Genomic DNA, 23219 nt, shown 5'->3' with positions numbered 1-23219 from the left:
GAAGTGAAAACTGATTTCCTTCCTTGTCCTTATCTCTGTTGTACACTTCTCTCACTACCTGCTTAATTTCCAATGCAATTTCCTTTCACTTTTTCTTACATAGAACCAAATAACTGAAAACCAATTTTGGAATTGTGTATTCCATTGTAAATTGTTTTCTATGAAAATCATTGTACAATGTTTAATTTTACACCCAATCAAACAGAGCCCTAGTCTAATCTACCATGTCAGGTTAATTTCAGTATCGTTGTTAGTTTTCAGTTTTTGATTGTCAGGTTTCAAAAGTTTTACTAATCGATATGATACGATCGAGATGCGCGTATAGAACAAATTAATCATGTTTACTGATTTTTTTTTAGAGAAGAAAAACAGATACGTTAAACTGGCAATGATAACGAAGAAACTCACAAATCGTTATTGTGATAGGAAGAGAATTTAATTTGTTGGCAGCCGCCAGGGTTCCTCTTACAACATCATCACCAAGTAGCTTTTTTTAACTTTAATTTCTCTGTATATCCACAGTAATTTTTCCTTTGTTTTTTGTATCTTTCTGCTGTTGCCATGATACCAACAACTCAACAAGCAACAAAAGGAAATCAGAAATCCAGAAACACTAAACATAACAATCCTCCTACATTATTGGATATTACTGTAACCGACAATCTACTTGTTAATCGCACTTGCAACAGTAAATATCCATTATTATTCCCAGATACGTAGTAACTATCAGCTTAATTACTATTAGGCTGAAGATTAAGCTGCTTGGATAATTATATGATGCACGTATGTTCTAAAAGTCATTCGACAAAAAAGGGTTTTCCCATTTTCCTCTGTCTGGTTTTGGGGCCGAAGATATTGTTCTTAGGTGGTTAAAATAGTTTTTACCAAGGGTGAAATATTTTTTCTTTCGGAAAAAGAAGGAATGCAACAGTTTTTATGGCAGAAAAGTAGGACCCAAACCGGTAAATAAACATCATCTGCATATATTGTGAAATGAACATTAGTCATACACTACATCATCAGTAGATACAAATTACAAAAGTATTTACTGACAATATATGTGGGTTTCATTCATTCAAGGACAGAACAAAATATCATATCATACTAAAGGAAGTGATTATAGTCAAGAAACAAAGATGGCAATAATGCAAATATATCATAGTATCATGATAGTACATTTTATGATCAGAAATCAAAGAAACAATTGAACTGAATATTTTTAACACAAAAAAACAGAATACTAAAACATACGTACTCTGATCGACCCAATAATTTAACGTGGTCTAAGAAATCCGATAAATTTAATTGGCAATTCGTGACACGACCACAAAAATAATACCACTTGGCAACGTACAACCAAAATATGTGACTAAATGAACTATTTAGTTAGTTGATCTCGGAGTTTCTCCTTAATCATTATAATACATCTACGGTGCATTTAAAACCTCGTCACGTAGAAATTTGAAAAAACATTAAACGTTACATGCACCTTACAACTAACAAACCAATTTCTCCGTATCAAACAATACCATTATATCACAAGTTTGAATAGTTGAAATATTTATAACAAAAACAACATGCTGTATCAAAATTTACAATTTTTAATCGATTAATAAACTTATTTCAAGAAATCCATCAATCAAGTCGTTGTAGTATAGTGGTAAGTATTCCCGCCTGTCACGCGGGTGACCCGGGTTCGATCCCCGGCAACGGCGATAATTTTTTTTCTTAATTCATTTGTATTTTTCTAAAATAGCCATGTGTGAAAATGCATTAACCGAATGGCTATATAAGGCCCAATTGGCAGCAGCAAAGGATTGAAAGTGGGCTGATCATTACTGAATGGATGTGCATCTTTTTTTTTTTCGTACACTCTTGCTCAATTTCTAGGGCTGTCAAATCGGGTCATCGGTTGGTTACGAGTCGGGTAAATCTGTTCTGATATAATTGGATAATGTAGTTGTGTGGGGTCATTGTGCTTATGTGGATTGAATGTGTTATTTTTTTTTGGAATCACTTCGATTTTTGTCAGATATCGGTTAGATCGTGTCAATATTTGACAGCCCTATCAATTTCTACTAAGTGAAACTATATACGAATTACTCCATAATAACGTAAGTGTAACTTTTATGGGAACCAAATGGTCACTTCGCATATGCGATTTGTTAAAAATGGCATATACAAAATTTGATACTTTTTGTTGGTGTTAATGGAGTCATATGAGATATAATCTGTATAAATTATATATGCATAGAAGATAGAGATTCGAACTTGTGACCTAAGATATATGGCTTCCAATTTTAACCACTATGTCAACTCTTTATTGATATCTTCGATAATGTATAGAATAATATCATGAGAGTATTTCAGGCATCTATATTAATACTACAATTACGTATGAAGTTTTTTTTTTACAAAAGATCTTGCATGCACAAGGTGTACAATAAATTTATTGTACACCAACATAACTTTTACCCAGTTTTTTCTCACCTTTACCCACTTTTTTCTAACTTTTATATTATTAAGAAAAGAGTTAATAGATAAACATCTTAAGTGTTTTATACATTATTAGTGATTTTGAAAAAATATTTTTTATTAAAATGAAAAATTTTATCACTAAAAAATAGACAACTTTTACAAATATTAGGGTTAACTTTAAGCATTTTACGTTAACTTCGGTGTAAATAAGAATATGTGTTTTTTTTTTAATATTCTATACTGTTAAAGGAATAAAACATGGAGTAAAAAGTTCCAAAAGCCGAACAAATCAGTTTGATCCTTTTTGGTCAATCGTTCCAAGTTCCAGTTATGCTTCTTAAGATAGAAAATTAAGTTGTTTATCTTAATAATACAAAACTCAACACCAAAGTCGTTGTAGTATAGTGGTAAGTATTCCCGCCTGTCACGCGGGTGACCCGGGTTCGATCCCCGGCAACGGCGTTTATTTTTTAATACATTATTACGTTAGACATTTTTTGCCCTTACAATAATTCCAAACTAGTATTTAGGCCCAGCTATCACAACAACAATAATTAATTATTATATTTTTTAATGAAATTATGTCTGAATTTTTTCAGTATTATATTAATACTAATTTTGCAAAAAAAACATGTAAAAGGTCATAACTCAATTAGATAACGTTCTAGACTTCTAGTGTTGAAACTTGAGGTCACGGGTTTGGGTCTTATGCGAACCATATTTCTCCTCTTTTTTTCCCCAATGAAGGTGGATTGATAGCATTAATTGAGAAAGCACACGTGACATGTAGACATTTGTATAGTTTAGACTGACTACCATTAAAGTGAAACCGTTTTTGTTCGGCTTAAATTCTCTGTCACATAATTGTGTATAAGTGTGTTATTTCCTCTCCCACTCCTCATTAGTCTATCTAGAATAAATTGATTACATTGTAAATAACCTTTAAAGAAAATTGATAAATTTAATAGAATGGACCAATAAGATGAAGCAGGATAGGAAATGGGACAAAATTACGGGATATATGTTTCGCTCGTTTTTGTTTGACGATCATTTCTTCATCCATTAATATGTGAACTTTAAGTTCTCTTTCCTATTACCCATTTTAACGGTTTTGGTTCCTATGCAGGGGTGAAGCTGTGAGGGGGTCGAAAAAGCGCGAGGCTAATGCGTGACCTTGTCCCTCGTGGGTGTGACGATTCTTTTTATTCAATCAAGCGTAATTGGATTTCCTGTGAGTATACACCCAATTGACTAGTAATATAGGAGTCGCCATTCAGTGTTTAACGACAATGAGAAAAACTGACAAAACCCGGTTATCGTGACATAAAGGGAGTGCAATTATGTTTGACCACGACGGCCGTAGGTTCCCTTGTGATCCCTGGTGTGGGGATCTCTCAATATACACCCGCAAGGTAGAGATTGAGGGTTCGGGGGACTGTAACTACCGAGAGGAGTAATTCGCTCGTCGATAACTCCAGAGGCAGGATATCCTTACTAGCTCAGCATAAATAATTGAAGGGACATGCGTTAACTATTAAACTAATCTGAATTGATTTTAGCAATATGCAACATATAATACTAATTCGATCGTGATTATCTGATTTAAATAGCATTAAGGGACCTAGCATGATAATCCGATTTCCCAAAAATATTATATTTGTTAGGCGTGATAGAACAATCATATTAGGTTAGTTTAACAGTTCATAAAAAGGGCGAGGAAAGCAGTTAAATCATCGAAAAGGGACACATTACGACGCACCCTTGAGAGGTGCGTCACGGTTCTCAGAAAACTAACCACTTTGACTTTGCTATTTCTCCTTTTTATTTAATGAATCTCAATTATGGGACAGGATACGTTCTGTTCGATTTATGGATCGATTGCGACAGAACGCGTGAACAGTTTCGCAGCGAGAGGCTTAGGCTAAGGGGTTTAGAGTCAATACTCAGAATATATTATGTGTTGTTGTGTGTTCTTTCACGTCGAAACTAGGGGCCTATTTATAGGGAAGAGTTCGTGGAAAGATAGAATTGCAGAGTTCTAATCCACAAAGAATTAGGAAAAGAGACGTACCCAGGTATTTTCAGCGCCCAGGCCTGGGCGCCGAAGATTTCGGCGCCCAGAGCCAGGCGTTGAAAATAGGGTCTGGGCAGTTTTGTTTAGTCAGATTCGGATTCCTAAAATCCGTAGAGTTTGAGATTAATTCGAGTCTTTTAGCGCGTATCAATTTTGTGACGGAATGCGTCTGGGCCCGTTACAAACTCTAGGCTCGTTAGGATTCTAATTAATACGTAACTCTTATTTCCGAATCCTATTAGGAATAGGATTCCCGCAGTTTTCTATCTTATTTAGGATTTATGTTGGAATGCAACACCTAATTCTGACAGGTTTCTATCTTTTATGATTTGCCACTTTTAGACGCTACTTTTTACGACAGTTACTATTTTTAGCAGGTTTCCATAAATAGCAGGTTTCGGGTGAAATGAAATGGGGAATCGAGATTCGTTTATTTTATAGGAGATGCGTTGTCAAGTGGAGTTTTTATGCTTTCATCATCGAACCTTTCCCTTGCGGGAATGGGGACAAAAGTAGGTGTCTACAGTTAGCCCCCACTTTGACTGAGTCTTGGAGTAAGACGATGGTCAAAGTATTAGACGGAGTGCGTCACACAAGCCATGGTGTATGTGACCTGTTTTGCGAGGGTCTCACGAGCCCCCGAGTGATAACATTTGACTTAAGGGTCATCACTTGAAGTGTCGACATATCCCTCACGTGTCATTGGGATTTGTCAAATGATAGTATAGAAACTTCCTCACTTTGTCATTGGAAGAATCTAAAGGTGCGTAGAAACTCCCTCACTTTGTCATTGGGAGTAACTACAGATGTTTTCAAAATTAAAGCTGTAAAGTGTAATTGGGCCTGGCCAAGCCCAATCACGAGGTAAAACATTTTTAAAGATTCTCATTTTCAGGGCTAGCTAAACGAGAAAACCCCCTTGTTTTTATAGGAGGTAAAACGAAGGAAAATCCAACACATCGTTCTTTTTTGGAAAAACGAAAAACCAATCCTTTAATTTTTGGAAAAAGGGAAAACCAATCCTTTAATTTTCGGAAAAAGGGAAAACCGATCCTTTAATTTTCGGAAAAAGGGAAAACCGATCCTTTAATTTTTGGAAAAAGGGAATACCAATCATTTAATTTTCGGAAAAAGGGAAAACCGATCCTTTAATTTTCGGAAAAAGGGAAAACCGATCCTTTAATTTTCGGAAAAAGGGAAAACCGATCCTTTAATTTTCGGAAAAAGGGAAAACCGATCCTTTAATTTTCGGAAAAAGGGAAAACCGATAAAAGTTATCGCTGCAGCGACTAAGGACCTGCGCTGTTAGTGACGCAGACCTCGCCCGCTGAAGGTGGGCGAGCCTGTCCGCTGAGGGTGGACCCCCCGTCCGATAGAAGTGGACGAATTTGTTTTGATGTTTTTGAAAATAAGGACCTACGCGGTTTGTGACGTAGACCCCGCCGGCTGAAGATGGCGAACCTGTCCGCTAAGGGTGGACACCCCGTCAGATAGAAGTGGACGAATCTATTTTGAAATTTATTTTGCTTTTTTTGAAAATAAGGACCTACGCGGTTAGTGACGCAGACCCCGCCCGCTGAGGGTGGGCGAGCCCATTTTGAATTTCTTATTTTGCCTATGTAGAAGGGCTTTTGTGATTACAACCTGTTGGTGGGTCGTAATATTTCCTGACTAGATGTGTCCTATAAGTGGGTCCACATTGTGTATGTTTTTGTTTAACAATGTATTTTTTGAGATATCCAAACATGATATGGTGCGTGGCGCAGTCTGGGAATGTGATTTTGATTGCGCGCTCCTTGTTGGAGTCCACTTTTGCGAGCCCCCAAGCGTTGGGGCTCGTCGGTTGTTTTTTGCGTCTTGTAATCATGTTTGGGTCACGCTCGTATGTGCGAGCGACCTCCTATAGTAGTGTGCTATTTTAGTGAAGCCGTGGAGTGCGACTTTCAGTAAAGAAATTGGCAATTTTCGAGTCGAACAGATACGTCAGGGCCCAATAGAAGTTGGGGCCTTTTTTGAGCCTGGGTTGATTTTCGGCGCCCAGGCCTGGGCGTTGAAATAATTCGCGCCCAGGTGGGGCGTTGAAAATGTTGTTTGGGCTGGTCTTTTGATGACACAGTTGGCCTCTTGTTCATTCGTTTATTTCACTTGGAAGTTCTATGTATTCTCTTCTCTTTTGTTTTTTTTCTTTATTTTTAGAACGTGATGATTTTCTTGAGAAGCCGTAGCCGATTGGTGGACTACGGTGCTTATCGCTTTGGGGCGATTATTTTAAGGAACTGTTGCTCTTAAGGCGTACAATTATTGCAATAGTTGGGCGAGTCTATATGGCCCGAGGAACATACCTTGAGGTGTAAGACTTTGATCGCTCTTATATTTTTTGAACGTGTTCGTGAATGATGATATGTATGTGCGAACGAGAGTTCATAGAATGGCCGTTGTGTGCGGTCCATTAATCAGTTTGCTTGAATCATTTTTTTTGAGCAATGACTGATTTTTGAATAGTTTGCTTAGAAGCTTGATAGGGGTCAGGCCCATTCATTAAGTGGGCTCAAGCATCGTGCCCTTTCGATCGTTCAAACATTTTCTTCGAGATTTTTTTATTTTGCTATGGTCGTTTCGTAGCTTGGAGCCCCCAAGTATGCACATTGGGATGCTTCCTTTTGGCGTACGATTTTTGTAGGTTCTTCGAGAAAGATGCCTTGGGGTTCCGCTCGTGTAGGTGCGAGCTATCCCTTTTGTGGTAGGTAATATTTTGCTACCTTTAATCCTTAATGTAGAAGTCGTGTGGCTTGCATTTTGAATTTTGGCGATAAGTAGTCTTTGCCTCTTTTACACATGCTCTTTGGTCGTGCCTACATTAGTGCAATATGCCTTACTCTTCTTTTAGACTTGTACCGTGGGACGGTTGAACTTATGGTGCGACGTAGGCTTGTGTGGCCTAACGGCGTGTCTTAGAACATTCCTCCAGGTGTTGGGATATCATTATTATTTTCTTGCGTTGGAGTACTTCATCACGCCTCGTTTAGGTGCTCGAATAAGTGTAGCACCTTCTGCGTGGGCGTACACGGTTTATTACTTCGTTCGGTGCGAGGATTCATAGGTGTTTCTTTCTTATTTTTATATCTGGGCAAAACATGGCTAGCGGAAAGATTCAGCGCCCAGGCTGGGGCGTTAAAGATATCGGCGCCCAGCTCTGGGCGTTGAAAATGATTTCTGGGTATATTTTGACAGTTCTTATCCTTGGTTTTTTTTTTCTTTCGCTTTTTCTTTGGAACGATGTAGACTGTGTAACGGGCGCTTATAGGGCGAGCGTTAGGTGCAGTAGTTTGATCGGAGTTTTGGTGACTCGCGATTTTCATTTACCCTTGATAGTGGGGTGACTTTATATATTCTAAGTAGTGCTTAGAATTTGGGAGGGGTTGTAGCCATTCTAAGGTTCCTTTTGCACGATTAAAGCTTAGGATTGAGCCCCTATAACGTGTGTATAGCATTAGCGTCGAGAATTTGCGATAAAATCGTCATTTCGAGCATTTTTAGAGTGTTTTTCTCAAGCCCCCAATTGTAGCTACGGGATTGGCTTGGTGCTATAATGCTTTTGCATACGTCTTTATGCATTCATGGTGACATGGATCATGAATAGTTTGAACCAGACTCGTTTAGTGCGAGGTACGTTCGAGTAGTGATTTTGCTGCTTCTCTTGTAAATGTCGTATTGTGCGACATTGCCATGGTCAAGGTAGTCACATGTTGAAGTGTGCCTTGTCCAAAAGCTAGGTGCCTTTCTTTACCCATAATCATATTTGGAAATCTTTTGACTCACTTGCAAAATTGAGATAAACGCATACTTAGCTTAAACCAACGACACTTTATTATGTTCGAAAAAAGTCTTTGAAAATTATTTGAAAATTATTTAAAATCCGAATCCTACTGTGTACAATCTGAGGTGTCCTAAGTAAGTTGACTTATAGAAGGGTTATATGAGTGAATCAAAATACTGTTACGTTTTTTGGAATGCTGTCTAAGGATTTGCTGGAAGCCAGGGTGCAGGCGTCAAGATATACTTGTGCCCGTTTGGCATATGCTTTAGGCTTTTAGGGCCATCTTTTCCAGAATTGCGGGAATATAAACCGTTGTCAAATTGACTTAGATTTACTTGGTGCATGTCTGTACAAAAGGTCAAGGTATATTTAGTTCTTTCCCTAGCTCTTTCATTTCAATTTTTTAGCCCCCAGTTGCTATTATGTCTTCCCATTAATGATGCTTTTAGATTTCGATTTTGGATGCCCGTGTCATATGTCGGAGTAGGGTGAGCCTTGGTTAAGTGCCAAGTCCTATTGACAATTTCTGATTTTTTTCAAAGGAGATTAGCAAGCATTCGAATTACCATGAACGGGTGCCCTGAGTTCGAAGGAACGATGGGGCGACGCCGTAGAACAATCGTTTTATTACCATGAACGGGTGCCCTGAGTTCGAAGGAACGATGGGGCGACGCCGTAGAACAATCTTTTTCATTGCAAGCTTACTGCCTTTACTACTTGTTGGCAATCATGACTGTGTCTAGTGGTGAAAGAAGGTCTTTAAGTGAGTTAGTTTGCTTTAGGGAGGGTCAAGTCGAGTACTTTAGAGGTCATGGACGCTTGCGCTAGCCCCCATTCAATTGAGGCGAAACGATCTTTTGAGTCTTGGCTAAGTGCCTAGGAGTGTGAGTGCTCCTTCTGGCAAGGGTACGTGCCCTTATTATTTTTCGATGTGTGCTCATTAATTTTGGCATCTTGATGACTTGGATTCTTCCTTTGACTTAAATTTTTCTTTCGACTTGGATTGCAAGTAATTAAATTTCAATAAGGGACTCTATTTCTTATTCTTGTTTTTTAATATTCTTGCAAATTGGTTGGACCGAATCATGGATTGCCTACGTATCCGCCTTAAATAGATTTAATTTGGAATCAGGTCTTGCGTAGTTCTTAGCCTAGAAAATGGTTTCTTAGAATGCCGCATTTGATAAGTATGTTCTGAGGTGGAAACATATTATTTGAAACGGTAGAATAAGTGAAGTTTATTATTATTTTAATCTACTGCTTTGCCGTAAGCCAAAAATTTGTTTTATATATTTTTTGAGTACATGTATTTTTTGGTGGTACGTATGTCTGAATACGTTTTGTACCCCTCCAAGTGTTCGTTATTTTTCCGTGCATGTGCGGATAAAATGACGAGCACTTCTGGACAAAATTTGGCGAGCAGAGAGATTCAGCGCCCAGGCTGGGGCGCTAAAGATTTCGGCGCCCAGCTGTGGGCGCTGAAAATTATTTCTGGGCGGATCTTTTTTGTGCGCTAGATGCTTCTTTTCCTTTTTAGACTAACTTTAGAGGCGCTTTGCAAAGTTTGCTTTTGTATTATTTACATTTTTTGTACTTTTCATTTGTCTTTTTTTTTTATATTCGTGACTCAAGACGGTTTGAAAGGCGGGTTGAATGAGATAGGATAATTTGTATAGGTATTGGTCAAGCATGAGGATTATATTAGCTAGGGCTCACAATTTGCAGCCTCGAACTAGTGTCGTGAGTTTAAATTAACCAAGGTCAATGAGTAGTATGGGGACGGCTTAGGGGTATATCAACAGTATGTATCCACACAAGTTATATGGTCATTATGCTAATGGTGGTGTAAGAACAGGTTTTGGGCTTTGGAAATAATGGGTATGACGCACGTGTCAATGGCCGTGCGTGGTTTGCGGTTGACAACAAGTCAAGAACAAGAGTCGAGGTAATGGTTTCTTGGGTTATGGCAATGAGAACATGGATGGGTTAGATGAGCTGAACAGGGACCCCAGAGCGAATGTGTCTAAGAGCATAAGGATTGGAAAGGGTAGATATTGTAGAATTTTATGATTTGGATTGGTTGACTCAATTCTCTTCCTTCGTTTACTTGGGTAAATTTCGTACTTTGGGAGGTACGGGCTAAGTATTTCATGGCTCGCTCTTTTCGCTCTCCCATTTCTCTTTCTATTTTTTCTTTTTGCTTGGGATTTCTCCCCAACATAAATCCTTCAATCAATTTGGGCTAAAGGGTAGATGGTTGTGGTCTTTGAGTCACGAGGCGAGACTGAGTGAGCCTCGTTTGGTGGGCCTATAGTGGACCTTTTAATTTTCGTAGGCCTAGGGTGGACCTTTTAAATTGTCTTACTTTACAAGCGTATTTAGTCGTTTCTTAAAATGTGCAAATAGTGTAGATTCAAAATGTTGCTTTTACCTTATTGAAATTTAACGAAAGAATTACATCGAAAATAATTTTTTGTTTCTTTTCAGATTCCGGTTTTACGGGATTTAATTGGAAGTTGTGATTTAGACTCAAACTTTCATTAATCTTTCTGATTATAACCCGTGTATGAATACAAGGAGGTGGCCTAGACTCAAAATAATGACATGGCGTAAGCCTATAATACTTGACCAAGCGACTCTCATACTCAGGCTAATTGGACCATAACTTTCGTTGGTTGACACTTTAGATTTTAACCCTTGGGTGTTCATTTGTCATGTGCCATTTTGCTTAATGTTGGCAAGGTAGTTAATTGGGGAGATCGAATTTTTATTTTTGCAAGACTAGAATCATTAGTGCGGCTTCTCTCTTAGTGTGTATTGCTTTACCCCAATGGTAGCCCTATTGGTATGCCGATTTGGGTATTTTCATGGTTGGTCATGTTGCATTCATGGAAAATCTTTTAGTCCGTACTTAATAGTATTTCAAGGAGTGAGTGACTAGAGAGGACTATGATAGTCGTGACCCAATGTGATTATAAGCCTTGAGGCCATTAATTTTCCTTGCCAATGGTATTGACACCTTAGGTTCACTTTAGGGGTTGTGCGACTATGGGGGAATGATTTTCAGAATGTGACCGTTTCCATTTTGCAAATACTATAACATATTCTTTTTATTGGTGAGAGAGAGTATTGAGGCCGTAGACTCTTAGTAATTAAGGGATGACAATTACATATGGGTGCTTATTGATTTAAATGTTAGGAGGGGAGACTCAATATGGTTTAACTTTTAACTTGCAGAACGACACCAAGCATTAGGACCGATTCTATGGATAATACAACTAAGACTTAGGATTTAGATTGTATTTTGGCATAGCCTAGTCTAGACTCGGATTTATTTGAACATTTATATTTTTTTTTCTTGAAGACTTTATTCGAACATTATTTTTTCGAATACTTCGCCCACGTGACATTCATAATTATTAGCATGTTCGGTTTTTAGTGCCGAGCATTGTCGTCGTAGGAGGCCTAACAACGACGCAAAGAGTTATTAATTTTTTACGAGTCGCTTTTAAAATCGAGTGCTTTTCTTACGCCCTCGTAGCAATTTTTTCGAAAAGTCTCTTTTTTTGCTACGTACATATTTTTTATGCGCGGGCACCGAGGCTGCTGTGCCTGACCAAAAGGCCAGGCAGCAACTTCGGCGCCCAGAATAGGGCGTGAGAAATAATGGCACCCAGCCAGGGGCGTTGAAAATGCGTCCCTGGCTGGTTCCTCGTTTTCTGTTTGCGTCTACTTTTGTTTATGCGACTTCGATTTTGCGTGCTTGCCTAATAACGTCCTTTACGCGTGGCAGCGTTTGTGGGATTCGTTACAGGCCATCCCGAGCGTCGCTTATTTTTGTGGCGATCATTCGGGCTTGCGGAACACGTGTTTCGGTATAACTCTTTGGCAAATTAGTCTATGAATGTTTGGGCAATTTTTAAGGTCGTTGGTTTTCTAGGATAGTTTGTCGCACACAATCACATATTTCGCTACACATAACTACATTACAAACATGGATTTGAAAATTAAATATGCCACGTAGTTTATGATAGGCTTCTATGGGTGGTTTATTTGCGCCTGGCTTGGTACCTCTTCTATCGTAGATCCAACACATGCCCCGGTCGAGGTAGTGTCTTCAACAGACGAATTTCGCTCAAGAGGCCAACCCGCAAGTGCAAGCCAAGGGGGCATGCAGGCGAGAGGGACCTAATGAGCGAGCGATTGGGTTTGGGATAGGTGTACTACCTGCACAAGTACCGAGTGGGAAACATGCGCGGCGTATGCACCCCCCTATTGGCGAAAAAAGGTATCCTTAGTCCTAACTCCCGAGGGAGCCGAGATTCGTTATGATGTTCTGCCCGTTCACATTAATATGCTGATTTTCAGGTCGTCCCAACTTGATGGGGAAATAAACGCGGGGTAGGATCGTTTCACCCTTCGGCTATTTTGATTACCTACAAGCACGAGTATTTCCTTCACTATCCCCAGTGGAGTCGCCACTGTGAGGGGGTCGAAAAAGCGCGAGGCTAATGCGTGACCTTGTCCCTCGTGGGTGTGACGATTCTTTTTATTCAATCAAGCGTAATTGGATTTCCTGTGAGTATACACCCAATTGACTAGTAATATAGGAGTCGCCATTCAGTTTTTAACGACAATGAGAAAAACTGACAAAACCCGGTTATCGTGACATAAAGGGAGTGCAATTATGTTTGACCACGACGGCCGTAGGTTCCCTTGTGATCCCTGGTGTGGGGATCTCTCAATATACACCCGCAAGGTAGAGATTGAGGGTTCGGGGGACTGTAACTACCGAGAGGAGTAATTCGCTCGTCGATAACTCCAGAGGCAGGATATCCTTACTAGCTCAGCATAAATAATTGAAGGGACATGCGTTAACTATTAAACTAATCTGAATTGATTTTAGCAATATGCAACATATAATACTAATTCGATCGTGATTATCTGATTTAAATAGCATTAAGGGACCTAGCATGATAATCCGATTTCCCAAAAATATTATATTTGTTAGGCGTGATAGAACAATCATATTAGGTTAGTTTAACAGTTCATAAAAAGGGCGAGGAAAGCAGTTAAATCATCGAAAATGGACACATTACGACGCACCCTTGAGAGGTGCGTCACGGTTCTCAGAAAACTAACCACTTTGACTTTGCTATTTCTCCTTTTTATTTAACGAATCTCAATTATGGGACAGGATACGTTCTGTTCGATTTATGGATCGATTGCGACAGAACGCGTGAACAGTTTCGCAGCGAGAGGCTTAGGCTAAGGGGTTTAGAGTCAATACTCAGAATATATTATGTGTTGTTGTGTGTTCTTTCACGTCGAAACTAGGGGCCTATTTATAGGGAAGAGTTCGTGGAAAGATAGAATTGCAGAGTTCTAATCCACAAAGAATTAGGAAAAGAGACGTACCCAGGTATTTTCAGCGCCCAGGCCTGGGCGCCGAAGATTTCGGCGCCCAGAGCCAGGCGTTGAAAATAGGGTCTGGGCAGTTTTGTTTAGTCAGATTCGGATTCCTAAAATCCGTAGAGTTTGAGATTAATTCGAGTATTTTAGCGCGTATCAATTTTGTGACGGAATGCGTCTGGGCCCGTTACGAACTCTAGGCTCATTAGGATTTTAATTAATACGTAACTCTTATTTTCGAATCCTATTAGGAATAGGATTCCCGCAGTTTTCTATCTCATTTAGGATTTATGTTGGAATGCAACACCTAATTCTGACAGGTTTCTATCTTTTATGATTTGCCACTTTTAGACGCTACTTTTTACGGCAGTTACTATTTTTAGCAGGTTTCCATAAATAGCAGGTTTCGGGTGAAATGAAATGGGGAATCGAGATTCGTTTATTTTATAGGAGATGCGTTGTCAAGTGGAGTTTTTATGCTTTCATCATCGAACCTTTCCCTTGCGGGAATGGGGACAAAAGTAGGTGTCTACAGAAGCTAGATCTTTTGTACAAGGGGGCCAATTTTTTTTACGGGAGTATTTATATAATTCCCTAAAATTAAGAATTAAAACATAAGTTATTCTCTATTTCCATTGAATAATACTTTATGAGAAATCTAAAGCACTAAAACAATAAAATTTAATGAAAACAATAAAAGAAGTTTGAGAAACGAATATATAATAGATTTCGTAAACAAAGAATGATAGATTTATCAAGTATTACAAATAAAAAATAAAAAATAGAAAATAAAAGACCAAGAAATGCAAGTCACTAGAATCGAACATATAACCTGCACTTACTTTGGCAGCTAGCAATTCATACCAACTCAGCTAAGGGAGACGAAGTAATTCATAACTGTAACACCCCGACCTTTAAATTACTTATTAAAGCATAATTAGCAGCGGAATTAACCTAATTCGGTCGGGACATTACCTGCCGTAACTCCCTCTTGGGAATTACAAGGCAATCATCAATCATAAGCTATTAAACCCCAAAATTAACATAATAATCCATTTTAATTCCTTAAGAAAAGTATGTAACTTAATAAAAAATCTTTACTTAAACTTGTTACAACTTAACAATAACTTAGGTGAACATAGCAATAGTGAAATCCTCGCCACTACTCGTTTCCGTGGTCCCCAGCAATAGCTAAAACAGAAAACAAAACGGTGAGCCGAAGACTCAGTAACGAGTTACCCTAGCATCGTAACATCGTTTTAATTCATTTTATTTAATAAACCGGGAGAATAGAATATAGTAAAACATTTAATAAATCATCATTTCAGAAGCATCATTTCAGTAATATCATTTCATGAATATCGTTTCAGGAACATTATTTCATTATTTCATTAACCTTTTTCCTTTTAACAGTATTATTCTGGTCGTCAGGACTTTACAGGAAAACATGGTAGGACGTCTCCTACGAACATGGGAAGCCAGTGCTTCATAACAGGGGAAGCCAGTGCTTCTTATCAGGGGGAACCTTGGTTCCATATCAGGGGAAACCAGTGCTTCTTATCAGGGGGAACCTTGGTTCCTTATCAGGGGAAGCCAGTGCTTCTTATCAGGGGGAACCTTGGTTCCATATCAGGGGAACTTGACCAGTTCTTACACTTTTATTTATCATGTTTACATTTCTTTTAGTTGAACACTAATCAGGAACATCTCATTCAATCAGGATAGTTCAATAAAATCATTAAATCTCGTTATTTCATAAAATCATTTCTTTCAGGAATAATAATTCATTAAATCAATAATATGCATAAAGCTGCATCATCGTAAATCAATTCAATCAAAACATTCTTGTAATCCCCGCAAATCATAAAACATCATTATAAAACATCAATCATTCATAACATCATTCGTACATAAATACATTTCGAAGGGATTGCGGGTACTAGCAATAACCGTTACCTCAACCGTAGTTTTTATACTTCCTGTCTGATGGATTGTCCTTCCTGAGCCCCGAGTCCAATTTTTTTCAAAATATCGAATTATTGAATTAGTATTAAATCGGAAAACAATCTAAAATCGATATTTTATAAATATTAAGTTTATAAATAATGAATTTATAAATAACGTATTTTAATAAAAATATAATTTCATAATTTAAATGAAAATATTATTAATCGATATTTTAATCAAAATATATATATCATAAATCGATTTACATTATTTAAATTTTATAAATTAACAAAAATATTATTTACATCAAAATTTCAGTCAAAATATAAATCTGAAATTATCATTTAAATTTCTATTAAAACAAATAACAATTGATTAACATGAGTGCTTAGAAAGAATGAAGCTTACTTTGGGGTATTGGGCCAAAACAAGGGTTGGGCTTAATTTGAGGAAATAAAATACCAAAGTTCCAGTAACAAGTTCCAATTACTGGAACTTGTCTCTCCCCTTTTCTTTTAAAAAGTTGGGCACGAAGAACAGGAAAGCAGAGGAACAGGGGAGGCGGAAGCACGAAGGGGAGGGAAGAGAGATGGGAGGCGGTGACCGGGGTCTGGGCGTCACGGAGGTGCGAATGCGTGCTGGTGATGGTGGTTGGTTCTGCGGCGGCGGAACCGTAAGGAAAAAGGGAGAGGGTGGTCGCGCAAAAACAGGGGAAAATCAGGGGAGTTTGTGCGTGGCGTGGGTGGTTCTAGGGGGTAGCAGTGGCTCGGCGGTGAGGGTGAATGCGGCGGTCTACCCAGGAGGTGGTGAGGTGGTTAGAAGTGGTGGTAGCTGCGGCGTGGGTGGTGTAGCGTGGCAGAGAAGGGGAGGGAGACAGGGGAACGGGGCAGGGGATGCGTGCGGAGGAGGGAGAGGGTGAGGGAGGTGTGGTGGTGGTCGAGGGTGGTTGGGCGGTGTTGAGTGGTGGTGATACTGGTGGTGGACGGTGGTGGCTGAGGTGGTTGTTGATGGTGGTGATGGTTCGAAGCAGAGAGGGGAATGAGAATTGAAAAATCGGTTTTGATTTTCTGATGTTGAATTCCAATTGGTATTATGACTTATTTGTATAGTCAAGTAGAGTGAAAGAGAAGCTGAAATTCTTGGTAAGCAAGGCATGAATCAAGACTGAATTGAGGGAAGGAGAGGAATGAAGAATTTTTCTTCATTCTTGCTTTGTACGTGGAGAGCAAGGAGAGGAAGTGAAATGGAATTTTGCACTTCAAGGGCATTTTCGTAATTTCACAATATTAGGCCAAAATTCAGAAAATTGATTTCTATTATTATGAAATTAATTAGAATAGAAATGGTTAATTAAAACTAAGTTTCGAAATAATCTTTTTTAAAAATATCGTTAACGAAAAATAAATTTAGTTTTCGAATAAAATAAGAACGTTTCGAAATTATTCAAAATCCGAAATAAATTACGAAATAATTAAGATTTAAATAATAGCTTAAGCTCGTAAATTAAATTGTTAAAACTTGAAAGATAAATCGTGTAATCGATATTAAAAATTCAAGTGAAATAAAATTTCGTTAATTAAATAAAGTTCGAAATTAGGATTTAAAACGATTTTAGCTAAATAAAAATGATTAAGCATAATTAATCGAGTTTTAAAAATTCGGGGTATTACATTCTCACCCCCTTAGAAAAAGTTTCGTCATCGAAACTTGAAAATTGGAAAATTGAAAACATTCGAATAAAAGTATGATATTTTATTTAAAAACCAAGATCTCACAATTTCATTCCGATTCCGACAATGTCTAGCTTTCATGACTCCGCTTCAACTCGAGACCTATAATTGAAAAGTAAATGTAGACACCTACTTTTGTCCCCATTCCCGAAAAGGAAGGTTCGATGATGAAAGCATAAATCTCCACTTGACAACGCATCTCCTATAAAATAACGAATCTCATTACCCCTTTTCATTTCACCCGAAACCTGCTATTTATGGAAACCTGCTAAAAATAGTAACTGTCGTAATGGGTAGTTGTTAAAAGTGGCAAGTCATAAAAGATAGAAACCTGTCAGAATTAGGTGTTGCACTCCAACATAAATCCTAAATGAGATAGAAATTGCGAGAGAATCCTATTCCTAATATGATTCGAAAGTAAGAGTCACGTATTAATTAAAATCCTAACGAGCCTAGAGTTCGTAACGGGCCCAGACGCATCCCGTCACAAGGTTAATACGCACTAAAGGACTCAATTAAATCTCAAATACTCCGGATTCTAGGAATCCGAATCTGACTAAGAAAAACAGCCCAGACCCTATTTTCAACGCCTGGCTCTGGGCGCCGAAATCTTCGGCGCCCAGGCCTGGGCGCTGAAAATACCTGGTACGTGTTTTTTCCTAATTCCTCGTGGATTAGAATTCTGCAATTCTATCTTTCCACGAACTCTTTTCTATAAATAGGGCCTTAAGTTCGACGTGAAAAGAACACAACACACAATTATATTTCTGAGTATTGACTCTAAACCCCTAAGCCTAAGCCTCACGCTGCAAAACTGATAACGCGTTCTGTCGCAATCGATCCATAAATCGAACAGAACGTATCCTGTCCCATAATTTGAGATTCGTTAAATAAAAGGAGAAATAGCAAAGTCAAAGTGGTTAGTTTTCTGAGAACCGTGACGCACCTCTCAAGGGTGCGTCGTAATGTGTCCCTTTTCCATGGTTTAATTGCTTTCCTCGCGCTTTTATGAACTGTTAAACTAACTAAAATATGATTGTTCGATCACGCTTAATAAATATGATATTTTTGGGAAATTAGATTATCATGCTAGGTCCCTTAAAACAATCTAAATCAGATAATCGCGTTCGATCTAGTACTATATGTTGCATATTGATAAAATCAACTCAGATTAGTTTAATAGTTAACGCATGTCCCTTCAATTATTTATGCTGAGCTAGTAAGGATATCCTGCCTCTGGAGTTATCGAAGAGCGAGTACTCCTCTCTGTAGTTACAGTCCCCCGAACCCTCAATCTCTACCCTGCGGGTGTACGTTCCGATCCCCACCACCAGGGATAACAAGGGAACCTACGGCCGTCGTGGTCAAACATAATTGCACTCCCTTTATGTCACGATAACCGGGTTTTGTCAGTTTTTCTCATTGTCGTTAAAAACTGAATGGCGACTCCTATATTACTAGTCAATTGGGTGTAAACTCACAGGAAATCCAATTACAATTGATTTGACAAAAAGAAGCGTCACACCCACGAGGGACGAGGTCACGCATTAGCCTCGTGCTTTTTCGACCCCCTCACAGTGGCGAATCCACTGGGGATAGTGAAGGAAATACTCGTGCTTGTAGGTAATTAAAATAGCCGAAGGGTGAAACGATCCTACCCCGCGTTTATTTCCCAATCAAGTTGGGACGACCTGAAAATCAGCATATTAATGTGAACGGACAGAACCGCATAACGAATCTTGGCTCCCTTGGTGTTTCATCTTGGGAGTTGGGACTAAGGATACCCATCGCCAACCGGGGGGTGCATACGCTTCGAATGTTGTCCACTCGGCACTTTCGCTAGTAGTACACCCGTCCCAAACCCAATCGCTCGCCCATTAGGTCCCTCTCGCCTGCATGCCACCTTGGCTTGCACTTGCGGGTTGGCCTCTTGAGCGAAATTCGTCTGCTGAAGACACTACCTCAACCGGGGCATGTGTTGGATCTACGATAGAAGCGGTACCAAGCCAGGCGCAAATAACTACCCATAGAAGCCTATCATAAACTACATGACATATTATTATTGCCTCATGATGGAATGTTAGTTATGTGTAGCGAAATATATGATTGTGTGTGACAAACTGTCCTAGAAAAACCAACGACCTTAAAAATTGCCCAAACATTCATAAACCAATTTGCCAAAGAGTTATACCGAAATACGTGTTCCGCAAACCCGAACGATCGCCACAAAAATAAGCGACGCTCGGGATGGCCTATAACTAATCCCACAAACGCTGCACAACGCGTAAAGGACGTTATTAGGAAAGCACGCAAAATCGAAGTCGCATAAACAAAAGTAGACGCAAACAGAAAACGAGAACCAGCCAGGGACGCATTTTCAACGCCCCTGGCTGGGCGCCAGAATTTCTCACGCCCTACGCTGGGCGCTGAAGTTGCTGCCTGGCCTTTTGGTCAGGCGCAGCAGCCTCGGTGCCCGCGCAAAAAATACGTAGCAAAAAAACTTTTCGGAAAAAAAAAGGAGGGTTGCTACGAGGGCGTATGAAAAAGCGCTCGATTCTAAAAGCGACTAAAAAATAAAAATAAATAACTCTTTGTGTCGTTGTTAGGCCTCCTACGACGACAATGCTCGGCACCAAAACCGAGCATGCTAATTGAACCTTGAATGTTACATGGGCAAAGAATTCGAAAAATAATAAAGTTTTCAAGGAAAAATAATGTTCGAATAAAAAAAAAATCCGAGTCTAGACTAGGCTATGCCAAAGTACAATCTAAATCCCAAGTCTTAGTTGTCTTATCCATAGAATCGGTCCTAATGCTTGGTGTCGTTCTGCAAGTTAAAAGGTTAATCCATATTGAGTCTCCCTTCCTAACATTTAAATCAATGAGCACCCATATGTAATTGTCATCCCTTGCTAAGAATCCACGGCCTCCATACCCTCTCTCACCAATAAAAAGAATATTATAGTATTTGCAAAATGGAAACGGTCACATTCTGAAAATCATTCCTCCATAGTCGCACAACCCCCAAATTGAACCTAAGGTATCAATACCATTGGCAAAATTAATGGCCTCAAGGCTTATGATCACATTGGGTCACGACTATCATAGTCCTCTCGAGTCACTCGCTCCTTTAAATACTGCTAAGTACAGACTAAAAGATTTTCCATGAATGCAACATGACCAACCATGAAAATACCCAAATCGGCATACCATAAGGGTACCATTGGGGTAAAACAATACACACTAAGAGGAAAGCCGCACTAATGATTCTAGTCTTGCAAAAATAAAAATTCGATCTCCCCAACTAACTACCTTGCCAACATTAAGCAAAATGGCGCACGACAAATGAACACCTAGGGGTTAAAATCTAAGTGTCAACCAACGAAAGTTATGGTCCAATTAGCCTAAGTCTGAGAGTCGCTTGGTCAAGTATTATAGGCTTACGCCACGTCATTATTTTGAGTCTAGGCCACCTCCTTGTATTCATACACGGGTTATAATCAGAAAGATTAATGAAAGTTCGAGTCTAAATCACAACTTCCAATTAAATCCCAGAAACTGGAATCTGAAAAGAAGCAAAAAAAATTATTTTCGATGTAATTCTTTCGTTAAATTTCAATAAGGTAAAAATAACATTTTGAATCTACGCTATTTGCACATTTTTAGAAACGACTAAATACGCTTGCAAAGTAAGACAATTTAAAAGGTCCATCCTAGGCCTACTAAAATTAAAGGTCCACCCTAGGCCCACTAAAATTAAAGGTCCACTATAGGCCTACCAAACGAGGCTCACTCGGTCTCGCCTCGTGACTCAAAGACCACAACCATCTACCTTTTAGCCCAAATAAAAAAAATTTGAAGGATTTATGTTGGGGAGAAATCCCAAGCAAAAAGAAAAAAGAGAAAGAGAAAAGAGAGAGCGAAAAGAGCGAGCCACGAAGCACTTAGCCCGTACCACCCAAAGTGCGAAATTTACCCAAGTAAACGAAGGGAAAGAATTGAGTTAACCCGTACCTCCCAAAGTGCGGAATTTACCCAAACAGACAAAGAATTGAGTCAACCAATCCAAATCATGCCACAAAAGCTACATAAAGTTCTACGATGTCTACCCTTTCCAGTCCTTATGTTCTTAGACGCCTTCGCTCTGGGGCCCCTGGTCAGCTCATTTAACCCATCTATGTTCTCATTACCATAACCCAAGAAACCATTACCTCGACCCTTGTTCTTGAACTTGTTATCAACTGCAAACCACGTACGGCCATTGACACGCGCGTCATACCCATTATTTCCAAAACCTTACATCTCCATTAGCATAATGACCATATAACTTGTTTGAATACATCCTGTTGATATACCCTTGAGCCGTCCCCATGCTATTCATTGGCCTTGGTTGATGTAATCCTCGTGCTTGACTAATACCTATACAACTCATTCAACCCATCTTTCAAGCCGTCTTGAGTCACGAATAAAAAGAAAGACAAATGAAAAGTACAAAAAAATAATAAATAACAAAAAGCAAACTTTGCAAAGCGCCTCTAAAGTTAGTCTAAAAAGAAAAAGAAGCATTTAGCGCACCAAAAAAGATCCGCCCAGAAATTATTTTTAGCGGCCACAGCTGGGCGCCGAAATCTTTAACGCCCCAGCCTGGGCGCTGATTCCCTCTGCTCGCCAAATTTTGTCCAGAAGTGCTCGTCATTTTATCCGCACATGCACGGAACAATAACGAACACTTGGGGGGGTACAGCACGTATTCAGATATACGTACCACCAAAAAATACATGTACTCAATCAAAAAAAATATAAAACAAATTTTTGGCTTACGGCAAGGTAGTAGATTGAAATAATAATAAACTTCACTTATTCTACCGTTTCAAATAATATGTTTCCACCTCAGAACGTACTTGTTTAAAATCAGCATTCTAAGAAACCATTTTCTAGGCTAAGAACTACGCAAGACCTGATTCCAAATTAAATTTATTTAAGGCGGATACGTAGGCAATCCATGATTCAGTCCAACCAATTTGCAAAAATATTAAAGCCTATAGAAAAACAAGAATAAAAAATAGAAGTCCCTTATTGAAATTTAATTACTTGCAACCCAAGTCGAAAGAAAAAATTTAAGTCAAAGGAAGAATCCAAGTCACCAAGATGCCAAAATTAATGAGCACACATCGAAAAATAATAAAGGGCGCGTACCCTTGCCAGAAGGAGCACTCACACTCCTAGGCACTTAGCCAAGACTCAAAAGATCGCTTTGCCTCCATTGAATGGGGGCTAGCGCAAGCGTCCATGACCTCTAAAGTACTCGACTTGACCCTCCCTAAAGCGAACTAACTCACTTAAAGACTTTCTTTCACCACTAGACATAGTCGTTCGCTTAAAGACCTTCTTTCACCACTAGACACATTCATGATCGCCAACAAGTAGTAAAGGCAGTAAGCTTTCAATGGAAAAGATTGTTCTACGGCATCGCCCCATCGTTCCTTCGAACTCAGGGCACCCGTTCATGGTAATTCAAATGCTTGCTAATCCCCTTTAAAAAAAAAATCAGAAATTGTCAATAGGACTTGGCACTTAACCAAGGCTCACCCTACTCAGACATATGACACGGGCATCTAAAATCAAAATCTGAAAGCATCATTAATGGGAAGACATAACAGCAACTGGGGGCTAAAAATTGAAATGAAAGAGCTAGGGAAAGAACTAAATATACCTTGACCTTTTGTACGGACATACACCAAGTAAATCTAAGTCAATTTGA

At 39.0% G+C, this 23219-nt stretch overlaps 2 non-coding genes across 2 annotated transcripts; both read left to right on the top strand.

Annotated features, from left to right (window-relative positions):
- The first annotated feature begins 1643 nt into the window (after positions 1-1643).
- On the top strand, positions 1644-1715 carry TRNAD-GUC (transfer RNA aspartic acid (anticodon GUC)). Its single transcript has one exon. It is a non-coding gene; the product is annotated as a tRNA-Asp (tRNA).
- Positions 1716-2868: 1153 nt separating this feature from the next.
- On the top strand, positions 2869-2940 carry TRNAD-GUC (transfer RNA aspartic acid (anticodon GUC)). Its single transcript has one exon. It is a non-coding gene; the product is annotated as a tRNA-Asp (tRNA).
- The last annotated feature ends 20279 nt before the right edge of the window (positions 2941-23219 follow it).

The sequence above is a fragment of the Spinacia oleracea genome, chromosome 4 (assembly GCF_020520425.1).
Source record: "Spinacia oleracea cultivar Varoflay chromosome 4, BTI_SOV_V1, whole genome shotgun sequence".
Classification (NCBI taxonomy): domain Eukaryota; kingdom Viridiplantae; phylum Streptophyta; class Magnoliopsida; order Caryophyllales; family Amaranthaceae; genus Spinacia; species Spinacia oleracea.
The sequence above is the reverse complement of the archived record's forward strand: the minus strand, read 5'-3'. Positions and strand labels throughout refer to the sequence as shown.